This window comes from Dreissena polymorpha, chromosome 7 (genome assembly GCF_020536995.1).
Source record: "Dreissena polymorpha isolate Duluth1 chromosome 7, UMN_Dpol_1.0, whole genome shotgun sequence".
NCBI lineage: Eukaryota > Metazoa > Mollusca > Bivalvia > Myida > Dreissenidae > Dreissena > Dreissena polymorpha.
Genome location: NC_068361.1, coordinates 93,067,021 through 93,087,847, shown reverse-complemented (window position 1 = coordinate 93,087,847; position 20,827 = coordinate 93,067,021).

The following is a 20,827-nucleotide window of genomic DNA, read 5'->3' as shown; positions in this document are numbered from 1 at the left end:
ATTTACTGAATTAAAAACATAAGTTGTTCTGTGGAATATAGTTTGGGTAAAAAATTTAACTTCCAATACAGGATTTTAAACTAAATGAAAACATCTGATATAAGTCAATATGTGTTGCATATATTTCCTTTATAACAGCATTAGGTATTGATAAGAGAAAAAAAAATGTCAGCAGCAAATACCTTGACTTTTGAGTAGCCTAGTACATGTCTTAAATATCTTCAAATTTGTAAAATTCCAGTTTACAGAGGAAATAAGCTGTAGATCTAGTTTGTAATGTGAATGAAACAGTTTAACAGTATTTCATACGCCTAGTTTGTTTGACAATTTTTGGGGGATACATCGTTAAGCTGATCATTTTATATATTTTATACATGGATATATATGTGTATACTTATAACTTATAACATATCACTTAATTGTTTTCATATAGTACCGATACTAGCGATACTTAAGTTATATGTGTTGTATTCGATTTACGCTATACATTTATGAATTTATGTTTTCACTTTCTTTCTTCAATTAGGATGAGATCGTCGTAGACGCGAGTTGAGACTGTGTAAAGTGTGAGGTTCGGCCAGCCCTTAAACCGGTTTGAACCGCTATTTCTTTGCGTTTACTGTTCTTAGGTGGTGATCGCAGTTTTAACAAGATAAGTATTGATGCAAAGCATCAAAGGGCGTCGGGAATTTCAGTGTAAAAGGCACTCAATGAAGTTACATGGAACGATTTTTTTTCTACAGTAAATATTAATATATTGGCCGATTATTTTAAACAAAATAGAAAAAGATACTGGTATAACCATTATCTATGATTTTGTGTTATAACCCCCAAATAACCATTATCTATGATGTTGTGTTATAACCCCCAAATAACCATTATCCATGATTTTGTGTTGTAACCCCCAAATATTTCATAGTTCATTTTATTTACATTGGTTTCTTTTTTTTACTGGCATCCGTGTGCAGTTTTCATTAATGGAACAGAACTGTGTAGGTTTTAACAAATCTGCTTTATCTTGTAAGCGTAATTTCATATTTTTCTCAACTTCAAGGGGAGATGATTCTGAACTTATTCTTACGTTGCTCATTTACGATAGGGGTTGAGTACTCATTGAAATGAAAACACTATAAAAGTTTTGATGTGTTTACGAACCCCCCACCCTCTCACACATATATTTCATGGGCATAATAAAAACAAAAAATGGTTACAATAAAACAGCATATTTATTTAAACTAAAATGTCTACATCAAAGCAAAAAGTTAACATAGACCACAAATAAAATAATTTGATTCTACTGGGGCTCGAACCTTGGGCCTCTCACATGTGAAGCGAGCGTGTTACCACTACACTACGGATCCGCTTGAAAAATCACCTTCTAACTAAGATATTAATAAGCTATTAATAGTCGGTTTAAATGTAAACCCAGAAGTTTAAACGCTGGATAGTGAGCGGGGTTAAAGGTCCATACCAAAGGGCCCATACCACTGGCATGATACGGGTCAGGCCTGCGGCCTTCTATATGTGACTCTTAAAAAAAACCTGTAGGAGGACTTGATAATAATGAGACTGGGGTGCTGTGATGGTGCTCCTCATTGATAAGCGGCTGCTTCCTTTATCAAGACTCAATATTACAATAAATAATACGTGTCGCGCTTCGCGCTCTATAGCGCCTTTATTAGTAACTAGGTGGTTGCTAGGATAGTGGAACAAAGAAGTTTTGTTTTTATACAAAACCAGAAAGTTTCACCGGTTCGCATATTTGCCCAGTCCCTGTGATCTTTTATTATTGCCCAGTCCCTGTGATCAGTTATTAATTAAAAGAATTAGCTTTGCATTATTGGCAATAAATGTTGTAGTAAATGTAATAGGCACAAATGCAGTACTTATGTACACTAATTACACAAAAAATCACCACTATGCAAGATATTCTGACAACAAAAATATATACATTGATCCGTAAAATAACTTCACCTCCCAAAAGCGAAAAAAACGTATTACATACGAGTCGCCGCACTTCAGTGCGACGCAAATAATTGTATTCTTTTAGTTGTTTTTGATTTAAGGGTAGTGGATAAGAATTTCTCTCGAACTAGATGTATGACAAATGTTTGCCACTTTTTACATGACGTATACATGCAATCCTTAGACCGATCAGAATATAAGGTATCTATGCATGGGGTTTTACAATATATATTGTATTTGAACTGTTATACGCTATATTGAAAGCCATTGACTAATTTAAGTATTCATATCTTCAACCTTTAACAGCCATTTTCAATAAATCAGGTATTGCTTACACAAAGAAACTTTGCATACTTGCCACTATAGCATTGTACTGTTTTATTGAGATAGTTAGCGGAACATATTTTTATTGTAAGTGACAAAGACCCAAGGAGGACCGCGATAAAACTCAAACCGGGATATTTGAATTAAGTACTTATGCAGTACATTTTATTTCCACATCTCAATATTCCCTTTTTCCAAACCAAACCACACTCTGTTTACGGTTTATTTAGCAGAATTCATAATTTGGATGGGAACACATCGGTAAATAGGAGACGATATTAAATTTTTATGTTTACTCTGTACGCCTGCTATATTAAACATACAACTCCCAAAGTGAGATCAGATCGAATGCTTAATGGAATGACTCTTTGTAAAGGAATACTCTAGAATATAAAATACCAAAACAATCACCTGTGTAACGCCGTTTAAATAAAAGGAAGTAGGATAATCCTATTCCAATAGTGTTTTGCAACAGTTTGAACAAAAATTCAAAAATTATCATCAAAGTCAAAGTTTAAAGGGGCCTTTTCACGTTTTGGTAAATTGACAAAATTAAAAAAAAAATGTTTCAGATTCGCAAATTTTCGTTTTTGTTACGATATTTGTGAGGAAAAACTAATACTGAATATTTTCCATGCTCTAAAATATCCATCATACGCAGCTTTTGACGATTTGAAAACCTGAAAATTATAAAGCGTTGCAATAATTGGAAATTGAATAATTTGGAAAGTTCTGTTGATGTCGTTATATTTTGGGAAGCTAGAAGGATTGCTTATATAAGTAAAAATAAATACATACGCTCATAGCATGATCACGGATGGTCGAGTGGTCTAAGCGGGAGTGGTCTAAGCGGGAGACTTTTTACTCCAGGACTCCAGGGGTCAGTGGTTCGAACCCAGTTGCGGGTTACTTTTGTTTCCTTTTTTAATTGTCTTATTTATTCTTTTTTTACTGGAGATTTTTAGGTTCAATGTTTACATTTATCAATATAAAGCGTTTAATGACAAGCTTCAATACATGCCAAAATCTGTGAAAAGGCCCCTTGAAATTAAATTTACATTTATCTAAGAAAAGGGAATTTGCTGTAACATGGTGATTTTCTTTGAATATATTTTTCAGCCTCAAATTAAATAACTCGAAAATTTCAAGTATTAAATATTAATGAAATTTGCAGATAAAATGTGAATGTGAACAAATAAATGACCCTAGTGTAGCATTGATGCTAGTATATTATTATTTATATTAAACCCAGTGTTAAACCACCCCATCTCTGCAAGCTGAGCATATTAACACAGTATACATAAATCTCATTAGGCACTACCTTATGATCAGCTTTGAGGTAATAAACATTGATTTTGTATCATCCACTTCAACCCAAGAATAACAACCGTTTCAATTTGGTCGCAAATGTAGATAACTTTTATATTTAACGTATGCCAGAGTTGATCTGTTGTGTATTGTTTCGGACAACCTTTGCAAAGGATCACATTAAATCTTATATATCGAATATGAAACTTTCATACACTTGGTAATTGTGAAGAACATCTTTGGTTTTTATGTAAAATCAGAACATGCAATACAGTTGGAAAACACCACATGCGATTTGTTATAACACGTAAAAAAACTTCCAATTAATTTCAACTATAAGTTCGCGTACAGTTTTTATAAAACAAACCTACACAATTTTATGTCTCGACAGTGTTTTTCTTTTTATGGATGTCACTTTTTTCACGATTCTACTGTATTTGTTTCGGGGAAAAACACTCACTTTTTTACGGTAATATTTAGTACAATATAATATATGTTAACACAACAAGTACGATACGCTACAATAATGTCTTATAGTAGTTATACGGCGCAGTACCCAAATCCCATAAACAATTCCTTTACAGTTTCCCAAGAAATTGCAAATATAATTACTAGCACATTGAATTATTAATACAACGATGCTAACATTTGATATACATTAAGTTTAAAAGTTGGAGTAAAATCACACTTTTTGCAACGTCCATGGAAACCCTTTTAACAACACAACCCCAAAACATCAGTAAGGATTTAAACGATATATAAATCGTCTCTACATGTGTACATGGTGATTCGTGTGATTGCCCTTTGTTTTGTATTTTTTTTTTCCGTTCTATATATTTTATTGTCCTCGTCAATAGGTATGTGGGGGTCGAGGGCATCCCCCTCCACACCGTACATCATCAATATATATAATATATCATAATGCAAGTGCTAATAACTGCATAATGAAAAGTACTGTCATAATTGCATAAATTATAGTGCATGTGTACGAATTAACATAATGGTTATACAGCTAAATTATACAAGTCTAAATGCACAATGTACAGTAATGCAACGTAGACCAGTGCTCACGGTTGCGTAAATATAGTATTATAAATAAATGCATATATAGCGATATTCTACTCGATACATATATTGAAATTATGAATATAGGGCTAAAGTACGCCAGTCATAATTTTCTAACGATACAGACTTAACAAAATGTCCCATTCTTTATTTGAGGTTATTTGATTAGTAAATAGATTGCAGAAACATTCATATCCTTTAAAATATTATACTGGATTGAGAAATATGATTTTGCTGCGACAACAGTAGGTATTTTTTTTATTCATTTTACAAATGTATATAAATTTTTTAGTGAGAAGGAATGTTAGATTTAGAGGAACACTTGTGTTTTTATGTCCTAATATAAACGAGGGTGCATTTATAAAGTTAGCAAATACCTCAAAGCCTTTGAAAAGTTCTGCAATAAACATTTTAACATATTTGCATTCCCAAAAAATGTGCTCGATTGTTTCCGTTACACTATGACAGAACGAGCATTCTGCTGATGATTTATAGTTGATTTGATACAAAAGATAGTTTGTACCAATAATTCGGTGTATAATTCTAAACTGAAACCATTGTAATGTAGAGTCTTTGGTTATAGAAAATGGAATGCCAAAAATATGGTTCCAGTCTTTTAGCTGAATAATTTCAAAAATGCTCATCAATTTGACATACATGTAGGTAAAGTGTCATTTGTTTTCACAGTATTATACATGGGCTTAGTACCGTTTTGATATTTTAAAATAGAAAGCACTTGAAGGGGAATGAACGGCTTAACAAAGTCGAGATTGTTTAAGTCTGCAATCGTATTTAGAGCGGGTGTTTTATCGAGCAAACCGTATTTCTTTAAGTATTTAGTTATAACATTAGCAATACCTATATAATGCAAGTGGTTTGGATAGAAATTATATTTGTTACACATATCTTCATAGCCATACAATTCAAACCCCTCATGATTTTTAATCAAATCACTTATAAAATGTACACCATTTTCAAACCATGCTTTGAAGAAAAAACTTTTATTACCGATCGTTATATCTGGATTATAAAATATTGGAGTTTGTTATATGTACTTTATATTAAATGATTCTGCTTTGCGGAAATCCACAAAAGATTGTAAAGTGTCCTTCCAAAAAGAATTGTCGGTCTTATGTATTAGATTTTCCGGATAGTGAACACCACAATTGTAAAGTTTTTGGGGATCTATTGTCATTTTAACAATATTTATCCATTTACCATTTCCAGTGATAAACCTTCGTATCCAAGAACATTTGAGAGCAATTATAAAAGAAAAGATGTCGATCATGTTAAGGCCCCCTTCAGAATATTCTTTAATAAATATATTTTTGCTAATTTTCGAACTCCCATCCCACACGAAGTTTAAGAAAAGATTATTCAGCTCTACCAACATTATCTGTGGTGGATTGGGAAGTGAAGCAAACAAATGTATAAGGACTGGCAAAGCGATTGTTTTTATTACTTGTATCCTTCCAATGGGAGTTAATATTCTTCTGGACCAGCTTTTAAGCAGATTTCTAACACTAGACAATTTTTCTGTGTAATTAAGATCGATCATCTTGTCAAGATCTACATGAAAAGTTAAACCAAGCATATCGAAAGTCTGCTGGTTCCATTTTAACTTCCATCTTGTTTTGATACTTTCAGAACTGAATTTATTTTTTCCTATCCAAACCACTTTTGTTTTGTCGAAATTTATCTTTAAACCAGAGCACAATGTAAACAATGACAATTCATCTAGGGTTTCATTTAGGGATTCTGCAGAGCCATCCAGGAGAATAGATGTATCATCAGCAAATTGCGATAACTTATATTCGGTATTATTAATTTGAATTCCTTTTATTTTGGGATTTGCCCTGAGTTTAAGAGACAGGATTTCGGCGCATAAAATAAAAATATAACAACTGAGGGGATCTCCCTGACGACAGCCCCGTTGTATATGGAAAAACTCAGATAACGACCCGCACTGCGTTACTGCTGAGATGCCGTCCTTATATAAAACATTAAACCATTTGCTTATGTCAGGACCAAAATTAAATAAGGAGAGTGTTTTGTTAATAAACCTCCATGTCATGGGTTTTTTTCTTCTTCTTGTTGTATAGGTTCTGTATGTGGGCAATCAAGGATAACTGTAACACATGGAGATCACTTTATTCATCAACTTCATAAAGTGTTATATCTATATTTTTTTATTTATATATAAAATCTATACATTTCATATTGTTATTTTTATTCCATAGCTAGATAGCAACTATTCATACATTTATACATGATTACTGGTAATAAACAAATTAAAGCTTGTTGTAATATGGTAATATAACAACATATCTAATAAACATTTCTGAAAGATATGATAACTAATTATAAAAAGTAAAACTAACCTGTAACACATGGAGATCACTTTATTCATCAACTTCATAAAGTGTTATGAAGAATAGTGGTCATGGTATGTTCACTCATGCGTTACAGGCTGATCACAATAGGATTAGTACTGGGGAATGATGATTTGTTAAATTGATCTTAAGCCTTGATCGACCGACTATAAAAACACTGTAACTGTAAATGTTACACTATGACATACTCCCCTGCTTTAAAACAAAAGGCTCCTGACTTTTTCTTAATATATAATTATGTGTTTTTATAATGTTAATGAAAAATTATTTCATTATTTACAATGTACATCAGGCAAATATAATAATCATTATTTTAAAACCAAATGAACATATCGTAAGGGCTACACCAACTGAGTAATCCCATCTTAGATAAACAGTTTACAGCAACGTACTACAATATATAATACTGTTTCAAATGTACCAGAAATTTACTTAATTGTTTCAATTAAGTACCACAACAACGTCATTACTATAGTAACATAAACCGCTTCATGAAAGCTGTACATTAGAGTTTTAAATATCTCATATTCTACAGAAGTCATAATAAATAACTTCAATAAAAGCATTCTATAAAGAAGCTGTAGTAAGCAGTACTAAGTATGCAAAACTGCTAATTATCAACTTTAACAACAAAAACTGAAAATACGTTTTTGTTTGGTCATAATTCATAATCATGAGACATGATACATGTTGATATTTCAATATAAAAGGTGATGTATATTTTGGCAACAACTTAAAGAATACTATTAATTAAAACACACACACACTTAGAAATGTACATGTAAATACATGTATAATGCATGCATTTTACTGTCGTGTCAACAGTAATATACCTCCTAATTCCTAATATAGGAAATGCACAAAATGGATTCATGCAAATTAAATATGAAAGCAACTTAATCCTATTGCATTATGAAAACTTGACATTATGTTCCATATAGAAAAACAATTGAAGCAACAATCAAAACTGGCAATACAAAAACACATTCTAATTTAAATAGAATGAATAGAAACATCGTTTATAATGGTTTATGTAATTTCTAATTACAACCTATGAAATAACAACAGAATGCTATATCATCTAAGTATCATAGCGTCTAATATTTGTTTCTATCAACGTATCATACAATTGCATAATGTATCACATGTAAAAACAAAACCAAAATCAATCATTGCAAAACAGAACATTACAAATGAATTTACATTGTAAAATATATCAAGCTTGGAGCATTTACAACATATCGTCATCTTAAATAAGAAACAACATGCACCAACTTTTGAGGCAATAATAGGTATCAACTAAATATGCTAATTAAAGTTACTCAATAGTTGCTAAATATCACTCAAACAATTTCATCACAATACATTGAACTCGTGACACAATTTAAGCACACAATTTCAATTCACTATATTTCATATCAAACCCTCATTTCATTTAAAACACTTGAAGTTCATCTCATAAAATAAAATTTCAGTATTTCACTCTCAACTTTAGTCTCTAACTTCAGCAGTTACTTCTCCACATGACAGACACAAATCCAAATTTCACCACTAATCACTGTTAGGTAGTATTACTTCAGATCCTGCGAAGTCACCATCCGTACCTATCGGGTGCTTTCTTCTTTCTCCTTCCTCGACGAGGTTGAGGTTGAGGGTCACTGTTATCGCTGATAGGACTCCGCGGAACGGATGAAGACAAATCTTCTTCCTGATCAGATTGAACAGGATCCTGGTCCTGATCGCCATCATACTCTTCAGAGTTGTCACTCAAGATTTCATCATCTAAGGACTCTAGCCAGGGTTGATCGATTTCAACAGCCACAGGGAGGGACATGAAAGGAAGTAGCATGTTTCTATGTAGTAACTTCGGCCGGGCCTTTGCAACACCTTCAGCTTCAACTTCGAATACAGGAACATCTGGATTGGGCTGAGATTTAACGTGGTAAGTTTTTTCCTCCCAAATGTCGGAAAGTTTCTGTTTCTCCTTAAAACCGACTTTCCTCGCCAGGACTTTGTCGCCAGGATGAATGTTGTTGTGCCGAACGTTACGGTCGTAATAGTACTTGTAGCGTCGGCTGCGTTTCGTGGCTTCTTCAGATGCCCGTTTGTATGCGAAGCGAAGTCTTTCACGCAGTTTTTCTATATACTCGGAGTGACTTTTGAAGTCATTAATGTCTGGTAATCCGAGAAAAGCGTCTATCGCTAAACGAGGGTGTCTCCCGAACATTAAGTAGAACGGCGAGACATTGGTGCTTTTGTGAACGGCAGCATTGTAGCTATGTGTCATCGTTGACACGTGGTCCTTCCAGCTCTTTTTCTTGTATTCTGGTAGAGTGCCTAGCATGTTAAGCAACGTCTGGTTGAACCTTTCTGTGGTTCCGTTACCCATCAGGTGATACGGGGTGGTGCGACTTTTCTGGATGCCGGTAATCTTGCATAAATTACTTATAAATTTAGATTCGAAATTTTGACCACGATCACTGTGTAAGCGTGCAGGAAAACCATAGTGAATAAAAAAATGTTCAAATAAAGCTTTGGCTGTTGTTGTTGCCTTTTGGTTTCTGGTTGGGATGGCCTGAGCATAGCGGGTGAAATGGTCTGTTATGACCAAGACATTCTCGTAACCATCAGTTGATTTCTCCAAGGACAGATAGTCGATGCACACCAGTTCCATAGGGTACGACGATGAAATCGACACTAATTCGGCTGCTTTCGACGGCGCTGTCTTACGACGAATGCATCTTCCACAGTTTTGAACGCTGTTGCGAATGTAGGTGTTGATCCCTGGCCAAAAGAAACGTCGCTTGATGAGTGAAGACGTTCTTTCGCGTCCTTGGTGCCCAAGATCATTATGGTAGGCTTGGAAAATGATGTGTCGGAGATTCACAGGCACAACCAGCTGTTGACAGACGTCGCCGTTGACTACTCCTCGATGAAACAGAAGACCATCTTGTAGGGTAAGCTTACTCTTTAGAGAGAAGTAACGTCTCATCTGCTGCTTTGGATTAACCAGAGGTGCCTTGCCAAGACAGTAGTCAATGGTTGCGACGATATCTGTATCTTGTTGTTGTGCAACAATCCAATCTTGTTGGGAAAGAGCAGTACTTTGTAAGAAGGGTTCCGGAATGGTTTCTGCCTCATTCAACAGCAATGTACTATCCGGCCTGTCTGGTTCCTGTAACACCAAAGTGCATACTATAGGAGCTATAGGTTCCTCATCGCTTTTATCTTGGATTGCTTTCAGAATGTCTGGAAAACACAGCACTTGTTCTTCACCCTCTTTGAACATGAACTTTCGAGAAAGACCGTCAGCGTCAGCGTTGAGTTTCCCGCTTCTGTAACGTATTCGGCAATTGTAGTTCGCAAGTGCAGCCATCCAGCGGTGACCTGTGGCGTCGAGTTTGGCGCTAGTTAAAACATAGACTAGCGGGTTGTTGTCAGTGACTACGTCGAATGTGTTCCCATAGAGGTAATCGTGGAACTTATCGACGATAGCCCACTTCAATGCCAGGTAATCAAGCTTATGAGCCGGGTAGTTCCGCTCCGATGGTTTAAGACTTCGACTGGCGTATGCTACGACTCTATCTTTTCCGTCATGTTCCTGGTACAAGACTGCACCTAAGCCAGTACCGCAAGCATCGGTGTGCAGCTTGAACGGCTTAGTGAAGTCAGCATACGCCAGGAGGTGGTTATCTTTGCCATCGGGTGGAGTTATAAGCGCTGTGACCAACTTATCAAATGCAGTTTGTTCCTTATCTTCCCATACGAACGGAGGTTTCCTTGTCTTAGTCGGTGTGTTCTTGCTTTTCTTCTTGGTGCTGGAACCTACTAGGAGATCATTGAGTGGTCTGGCAATACTGGCATAGCCTTTTATAAATCGGCGGTAGTAACCCGTAAATCCCAAAAAGGCACGAACTTCCTTCACAGACTTAGGAACTGGCCAATCTTTCACTGCCTTTATCTTCTCGGGATCTGTCTCAATGCCGTTGTTAGATACCACGTGTCCGAGATAGGTAATTCTTGATTGGAAGAATTCGCATTAAGAGGCTTTTAACTTGAGATCATGGGTTTCAAACTTGGTGAAGACGGCATCTAAGCGTTGGAGATGCTCCTCAAACGTCTTGGAGAATATGACCACGTCATCCAAGTAGATAAGGCAGTCCCTCAAGTTAAGTTCTCCCATACACCTTTCCATGACTCTCTGAAACGTGGCTGGAGCATTACACAGTCCAAATGGCATACGGGTAAACTCATAAAACCCGAGTGTGCCTACTGTGAATGCTGTCTTCTGGGTGTCTTCTTCTTCGATTTCAATCTGCCAATACCCACTTCGAAGATCAAGTTTTGAAAAGTATTGGGACCCAGCAAGAAGATGTAAGGTGCCATCAACACGGGGAAGGGCGTATGCGTCCTTTATGGTTTTCATGTTCAGTTTCCTGTAATCGACGCAGAAACGAATGGAGCCATCTTTCTTACGTACAATAACGACGTTCGAAGAGTATGGGCTCTGACTTCTCCTAATGGCACCTGCGTCGAGCATCTCTTGAAGATGTTCGCGGACTTCTTGGAAAATGGCTGGTGGAATTCGCCGATGGGCTTCCTTAAATGGTTCATCTGTATCCAATTTGATCCTGTGTTTTGCCAAATTACAGGATCCTAAGACACATACATTTTTCGAAAAGATGTGGCTCCACTTCTTCAAAAATTCCTGTGCTTGATCCTTTTGGTCTTTCGTTAGATTAGTTGGTTATAAAGTGTTATGAAGAATAGTGGTCATGATATGTTCACTCATGCGTTACAGGCTGATCACAATGGGATTAGTACTGGGGAATGATGATTTGTTAAATTGATCTTAAGCCTTGATCGACCGACTATAAAAACACTGTAACTGTAAATGTTACGAGAAAGACCGTCAGCGTCAGCGTTGAGTTTCCCGCTTCTGTAACGTATTCGGCAATTGTAGTTCGCAAGTGCAGCCATCCAGCGGTGACCTGTGGCGTCGAGTTTGGCGCTAGTTAAAACATAGACTAGCGGGTTGTTGTCAGTGACTACGTCGAATGTGTTCCCATAGAGGTAATCGTGGAACTTATCGACGATAGCCCACTTCAATGCCAGGTACTCAAGCTAATGAGCCGGGTAGTTCCGCTCCGATGGTTTAAGACTTCGACTGGCGTATGCTACGACTCTATCTTTTCCGTCATGTTCCTGGTACAAGACTGCACCTAAGCCAGTACCGCAAGCATCGGTGTGCAGCTTGAACGGCTTAGTGAAGTCAGCATACGCCAGGAGTTGGTTATCTTTGCCATCGGGTGGAGTTATAAGCGCTGTGACCAACTTATCAAATGCAGTTTGTTCCTTATCTTCCCATACGAACGGAGGTTTCCTTGTCTTAGTCGGTGTGTTCTTGCCTTTCTTCTTGGTGCTGGAACCTACTAGGAGATCATTGAGTGGTCTGGCAATACTGGCATAGCCTTTTATAAATCGGCGGTAGTAACCCGTAAATCCCAAAAAGGCACGAACTTCCTTCACAGACTTAGGAACTGGCCAATCTTTCACTGCCCTTATCTTCTCGGAATCTGTCTCAATGCCGTTGTTAGATACCACGTGTCCGAGATAGGTAATTCTTGATTGGAAGAATTCGCATTTAGAGGCTTTTAACTTGAGATCATGGGTTTCTAACTTGGTGAAGACGGCATCTAAGCGTTGGAGATGCTCCTCAAACGTCTTGGAGAATATGACCACGTCATCCAAGTAGATAAGGCAGTCCCTCAAGTTAAGTTCTCCCATACACCTTTCCATGACTCTCTGAAACGTAGCTGGAGCATTACACAGTCCAAATGGCATACGGGTAAACTCATAAAACCCGAGTGTGCCTACTGTGAATGCTGTCTTCTGGGTGTCATCTTCTTCGATTTCAATCTGCCAATACCCACTTCGAAGATCAAGTTTTGAAAAGTATTGGGACCCAGCAAGAAGATGTAAGGTGTCATCAACACGGGGAAGGGCGTATGCGTCCTTTACGGTTTTCATGTTCAGTTTTCTGTAATCGACGCAGAAACGAATGGAGCCATCTTTCTTACGTACAATAACGACGTTCGAAGAGTATGGGCTCTGACTTCTCCTAATGGCACCTGCGTCGAGCATCTCTTGAAGATGTTCGCGGACTTCTTGAAAAATGGCTGGTGGAATTCGCCAATGGGCTTCCTTAAATGGTTCATCTGTATCCAATTTGATCCTGTGTTTTGCCAAATTACAGGATCCTAAGTCACATACATTTTTCGAAAAGATGTGGCTCCACTTCTTTAAAAATTCCTGTGCTTGATCCTTTTGGTCTTTCGTTAGATTAGTGTTGTATAGGTTGAATGTTTCTGACTTAGCTTTACTTTTATCTGTATTACTTGCTGTTTGGTGGTGAACGTGAATTTTAGATGTGGATGGAAGATCATTATTAAGATCATTTGCTGGAACTGTTATTAAAACGTCAACTTCGTGTAATTCGCATATAATTGATTTCTCTGGTATTTTCACTGTTTTAGCTGACATGTTGAATAATTTTACAGGAACTCTTGATGACACAGTTTTTTGTTCAGTTTTACGACTCTGGGACAAACAGAGATCCTGCTCGAGTACCCCTTTTCTGACGTTTCTGTTACAACTGATCCACAATTCCTGTTCTGCCTCACGAATCCTGTGACGACGATGGTGTCAAATGGCTCAATGGTAATCGGTTTCGTCGTTTTTACCACTCCTACACTTGAAACGTGTATCGAAGCGAAGGAGTCGTTCCATACATCAGGAATTTCGTCTTCATCCTTTGTGTGTAGACGAGCTTGCCTAATTACGTTAGTTCCAACTACAATGGGAACTTTCTTGTTGTAAGATGTAGCTCCGACTACCAACGAAGGTATTGTGAACACTTTATCTGTCAAGCAAGGTACTGTAATGTCTATCTCTACATAGCCACTATATGGCAATTTCTCTCCACTAGCAACTCTTATGTCCAGGTCAAAATCTTCTAGTGAACGTAACTCGGGTTTCGGATCTAACATTTCATAAAATTCCTGTGAAATGGTGGTTATCATTGAACCTGTATCAACGAGTCCCGTAGTTCTTAGTCCTTCCACAACTATCTCACTTTCATTACTTGATTCGATAATTCTGGTGTAAATTTCGTTAGGGCTGTTCACTTTAATGTCGTCCGTTAGCCCTTCAACAGCGACATTTACTCGTTTAACTGCTCTTTCTTATCCGATTTCTCTGGGTTTGTCTGTTCTTGCTGCTGCTTGTCCACTTTCTATTTTAGTGGCTCTCTTTTATTTTCTCTTTGCTGCGATTCAACTCGACCATCTCTGCCCCGACCTCTATATTCTCCTCGTCCGCCTCTGAACCTTGATCTTCCACGAAAGAATCCCCCTCTGTCTTAAACTCCTTGGCTTTTATCACGTCTCAGTTCTTGGATCTCTCTCTCTAGAGCTTCCATTCTGTTGAGTACTGTATCTAGTTTTGACCCTTTCGTATTCTGAATTGTTCTTATTAGCTGATGGACCTTTGATGAATGTTCTGTTTCATTCTGAGATACGACCTTGGAATCACTATCCATTTTTTCTTCTTCTTTTCTAGTCTTCTTTCTCAGAATCTCAAATGTATCTGTAGACTCATGAGAGACACGCATCGCTTCACGTAGCTTATCACGATACAACCCTCTCCAGAACTTTCTCTTCAGTATTGTGTTTCGCTGGCTGGTATCTATTTCTCCTTTTCGAACCAATTTTTGGAATAGATTTTCTACTCTAACACCCCAATCAGAAGCTGACTTCTGCTTCGAGCTATAAAAATCCTGCATGAGTGCATCCGACTCTTTTAAACTCCCGTATACCTCTTCCAACTTTTCAAGTAGTTCAGCAGAGGTTGCGGATGGATTCAAGGACTGTAAGCTTCGTCTGGTGTTTCATTTTAAGGATGCCCGAATACCTTGCGTAAGTAAAGGTTCTGGGTACATCTTTGACTTTACTAGACATTCGACTTCTATTTTCCAATCTTCAAAGTTCTTTCCGTCGAATGCTGGAACGAAAGGTTTACCAACAAAAACATGATCCTGTTTCGAAATACCACTCTCAATCTTTGGTTTCGGTTTCTTTGCTATTTCTTTGGTTTCAGTCTCAAGTGAAGTCTTTTTAAGCTGAATTCTTTCAATCAGCTCGCAACGTCTCAATCTTAAGATTTTCAGGTTCTTTTTCACGCATTCATCATCTTTACGAATTGCTTCCATTTCCATCTTCAATTTCGACGCTTTTAACTGATTCAACTCAATTTCTTTTTCTTTCAGCTCTAATTCTTCAATGCTTTCCTGAAGTTCTGCTTCCTCTTCAAGTTTCTTCTGTCTTTGTATTTCAAATTGTCTCTTTTGTTCAAGCATTTTACTTAGTTCCAATTCCTGGCCTTTCTTTGTTTCGTCAAGCTCTCTTGACCTACTTTTCATTTTCTGCATTGCTTCTCTGTACTCAGAAGAATACACAGGTTCACTGTAAAGTGGTCTTTTATTTTCCTTGTTTCTTTCCTCTGACCTATTCTCACTCTCTTCATTGTCATTTAATTCATCCTGATACAATTCTCTTCTTGTATTCTGGAACGGGTTCTCGTCTTTAATTTCAGTTGACTTCTTGTCATATATTGAACCTGTTTCGTTTATATTACAATATCTTTCTTTCATTACTTTCTTTATCTTATCCGGTGTATCAGGGAATGTCACATGCTTTTGTAATTTTGGGTTTGCACCTTCACGTTCATCTTGTGTTCGTGTTTGTCTTTCAAATTTCTTTCTTTCTTTCTTTAACTTAACCATGCTACTAAGGTGTCTTTTCGCCTTTTCAGTATCTTCCTCACATTTTTTATTTCTTCAGCTATACTGTTCTCAATATCTTCATCAAGTAATCCTAATTTTTCAAGAATGTTCTCTGAAGTTATCTTTTCTTTTTCTCTTGTTTCCTTATTCCTTATTTTCATCATAATGTCTCTTTTTCTTTCCATTTCTTCACGTTAAGGGTCCTGTTCGTATGAAAATCGACCTCCTACTGCGTAACCTTTTTTACTTGTATCTACTAACACTGAATCAGTTTCTTCTATTTTATCATCCTGGTATTTTTCAAATGATCCAAGATCTGGTACTGTACTCATTCTTGTTACACCGTTTTCACTAAAGAACCGTCTCCGCTGCCTTTCATTTGATTTCATAATCTCATCAATGTCTCCATCACTACACAACTAATTTCTTTCTTTCTGCTTTTGTAACAACACTGCTTCAATATCCTTGAGTTCTTGGGACATATACTTAGTGTACCCAAATTTCTCTTGCTCTACACTTTCCTCTTCTTCTACACATTCGCCTTCATATTCATCTTCTTCGCTGTCGTTTAGCATCTCGTTGCTCTGTTGGATAGTTTCCCTATTTCTATTCTCCATGAGTATCATTCTTTGTTGTTCAAGCAATTGCATTTCTTTCTCCATTCTTTCTTTCATCTGTTTTCTTTCTTCACTTTTTCTCCTCCTCTCTTCTTTCGATGCCAAAGAAATTCGACTCTTCTCCATTGTTCCAACTCTAAGATTCCTATTTTCAGACATCTGCAAACACGTGTTAGCTCTCTTTCGACTAAACACTACTTCAACTATTAACTTAGTATCTCTTCTACAATATAACAGTTACCAAAAGTCAATAGTTTTCTTCACTTCTCAATCTACTGGTTAACTTCTCTTCACTTTCGTTTGTTTATCTCACTTTCTTCACTTTAACGCACTTAGTTTTTTTTTCACTTCACATTCAAGTATTCAAGTATTCACTTCTTACTACATGCTTTCCTTTAATTAACTTCTCAGTATTTTTCTTCACTTCAAAGTATTCACTTCTAAGTACTTATATACACTTCCAAGTACTTTTCTCACTTCGCTTCCTAGAACTTATTGTCACTCCTGTTTCACGAATGTTGTTATGTGTCCAGTTGTTCACTACACTTTGAACCCTTTTATTTATTGTGTATGACTATTGTATGTAGAAACAATTTTATAATATGTTTTTCTTATCTAAGCATCTATATGACCAAAACTCAAAGTAATCAACACACTTATCACATTAAGTAATGTTATTTCTTATAGCTAATACATTCTAACCAACTTATAAGCACATTTATATCTTATTCAACAAAAACCGATGATTTTACCAAAACGGATAAAGTAATACAGTCAAGTTATTCTGTAAATAAATCTTCGCCACAAAATAAGTTATTTCAAAAGAACAACTCTAAAATTTCAGGATCTAAGCGTAATTATACAGCAGTTACTATATCAAGTCAAACAAAACTTGAACACAAAAATTGTAAATACCGTAAATTTTATACTCTCAGAAATTAAAACTTGCAGAAAATATCAATAAAAATACTGATGTCTACAAAAAGAACAATACTAGATTACAAAACAAAATGTACAAAAAAAATCCAGGAAAATATTTTGGGCGTCAACAGGACTCGAACTACCGATCTCTAGATTACAAGTCTATAGTTCTACCGACTGTGCTAGCCGGTCAATTGTATATATGAGAAAAGCGAGGGTTAATAAACAGGACAGGTGTAAGCGTTTAAAATTTCTCCCGAGTAAAAAAACTAAGTCCAACAAAAAAGAAATATAGGTTGAAAAGGGTCTAGAAGGGCAACAAAGGATGTGGTTCAGATTCACATGTCAAATTTGCACCTTGTGTAACGTTGACATGCAAATAAGTGGGGAATATTAAGTCACGTGTCACAGGTAAACACACATGTTTACCTCTAACACATCAAGGTAAAATCTAGTACAAAAAAAATAAAATAATCTGATAAAAGACAAAACTCCTACCGCTAATAAATCCTAAATCCAAGTTAAATTATATTAATCCTTATCCATATTTATAACACATCACAACACAAGAACACAAGGCATATAAAACACAATGCCCAACTGTCAATGTTATTCCGGAATTTCAAAACACAATGTTCACGTCTTTCCTCCGACGACGGCGATGGTCATTCATCAAAGCATCACTCATTCGTCTTAGGGAAGGTATCGGTTGCTGCAGCTGTTACCAATGGGTACCAAAACAAGTTTGTGTAACACGTGTTTTTGTTTGTTTTGTAAACAACAGTTTGAGGTCAGTCTCACTTTGGCGATAAATTAACCAATAGGAATCGTCCACAAGTTTTAGCGTCACAAATGTCCTGGTTTCGCCTACACGTCGACCAATGAAATCGGAAAACTACTGTGACGTCAGGTGTATTCTATGCTGTGTGTGTCTTATAATAGCTCAACACATGCGTGTAATCTATTGGTAAACAATAGATATCCACATTATCCTGATCAATCCTGCACATCTACTTTGTTGGGCGCCAAATGTCATGGGGGGTTTTCTTCTTCTTGTTGTATAGGTTCTGTATGTGGGCAATCAAGGATAACTGTAACACATGGAGATCACTTTATTCATCAACTTCATAAAGTGTTATATCTATATATTTTTATTTATATATAAAATCTATACATTTAAGATTGTTATTTATATTCCATAGCTAGATAGCAACTATTCATACATTTATACATGATTACTGGTAATAAACAAATTAAAGCTTGTTGTAATATGGTAATATAACAACATATCTAATAAACATTTCTGAAAGATATGATAACTAATTATAAAAAGTAAAACTAACCTGTAACACATGGAGATCACTTTATTCATCAACTTCATAAAGTGTTATGAAGAACAGTGGTCATGGTATGTTCACTCATGCGTTACAGGCTGATCACAATGGGATTAGTACTGGGGAATGATGAGTTGTTAAATTGATCTTAAGCCTTGATCGACCGACTATAAAAACACTGTAACTGTAAATGTTACACTATGACATACATGACAAGGAATTGAATGCCTTTTCAAAATCTATTAGCAGGAGGAGACCGGGAATATTATTTTCCTCAGTGTATTTCAAATGTCGTATATTAGTCTAGTATTTTCACCTATGAACCTGCCTTTAATAAAACCAGTTTGGTCATTATTAATGAGCTTGTTAATATGTGTTTTTAATCTATTTGCAATACTGCCAGAACCTATTTTATATAAAGTGTTTAACAATGTTATTGGACGCCAATTATTTAGAAAATGTCTGGGTTTATCACCCTTAGGTATGCAAGTAATTATTCCCTGACGTTGAGTTATAGACGAATTCCCGCTATCAAATGCGTGATTTAACGCTCTACAAACAAAGGTACCTAATTTTGGCCAAAATACTTTGAAGAAATCAGTACTAAAACCTGACGACCCAGGGCTTTTGTTGTTCGCCATGTTTTTTAAGACATAAGAGGCTTCACTTAGTGTTATTGGCCCTTCTAATTGTTTTGACTCTTCCTTCGATAGTTTAGGCATGGCAATGTCCTTTATAAAACTATAAAGATCATCATCAATGTTGGCATTGTCGGTATTTTGGTACAATTTTTTTATAAAATAAAGCGGTTTCATTCAGGATATCAACCTGCTTATCTAAAACACGTCCGTCATCAGTTGTTAGGTTAGTGATAGTTTTTGTTGTATAGTTATGTTTTTCAAGATTACAAAACAGTTTTGATGGTTTTTCTCCAAATTGTATCCATTCGGCTTGCGATCGTATTATGGCACCTTTTAAGTTCGCTTTTTAAATTAGAAATAACTTGCACGTTACCTTCTGTAAACGATTTCTCAAGTTGTTCAATTTCTAATTTTATTTGGTTTTCGCGATTGTTACGGGATTTAGTTCTATACGAACTATAAGAAATAGCTTTACCTCTTATTTCCATTAAAACTGTATCTAAAAAAAGTTGGTCGTCTATTAAAACTGTATTTCGAGATCTGGTATACTATTAATATTATCATTATTGTATACAGGTACCATATATTGTTTCTTTATTTCGGTAATTGTATCATTTATTGTGTTTATGTAATTGATGTAACTTAAAAACATGTTATTATGTTTCCACAGACCCTTTCCGTGTTTAAAATCATTAAATTTTAATGTCAGAATTATAATTGAATGATCGGATTGGTAACTGGGCATTATATTAACGTCGTGAGCAAGCGGTAACAAAAATGACGATACCAGATAAAAATCAAGCCGGGCTTGTTGTATTGGATTCGTTCTTCTCCATGTATAACGTCTAGAGTTAGGATATAATATCCTAAAAGGATCAGCAAGAACGCGATCTTCCATAGTTTTTAATATACAATCTCTTGCATTTTTATTATTTATTGTTTTATAGTTATGATAATCTATATTCGGGTCTAGAACCAAGTTAAAGTCACCGCAAATTAAGTAGGAGTCATTCCCCATTTTATCAATAAGATCGAAAATATTGGTAAAAAATTCGGGACTGTCAGAGTTCGGTCCGTATATAGATGCCAGTGTGAGTCTTGTTTCACCAATAGTCAAATCCAAAATAATATAGTTGCCGAATTCGTCACATTGTACGTTATGTATTTTGTACTCAAAATTTTTCGACAATAGTATTGCTACACCGCGCGGATCAGAAGAGCCATAACTTAAGAAGCATTCTGATCCCCATTCTGAGTAAATAGTTTTAATTTGTTCGTTAATAAAGTGGGTATCTTGAAGACAGTAAATATCACATTTTGTTTCTTTAAGATATTGAAAAACCTGTAATCGTTTCTTTTTCCCCTGAATGCCTCTGCAGTTTACTGATAAAATGTTAAGCTCACTCATAGATAAGCA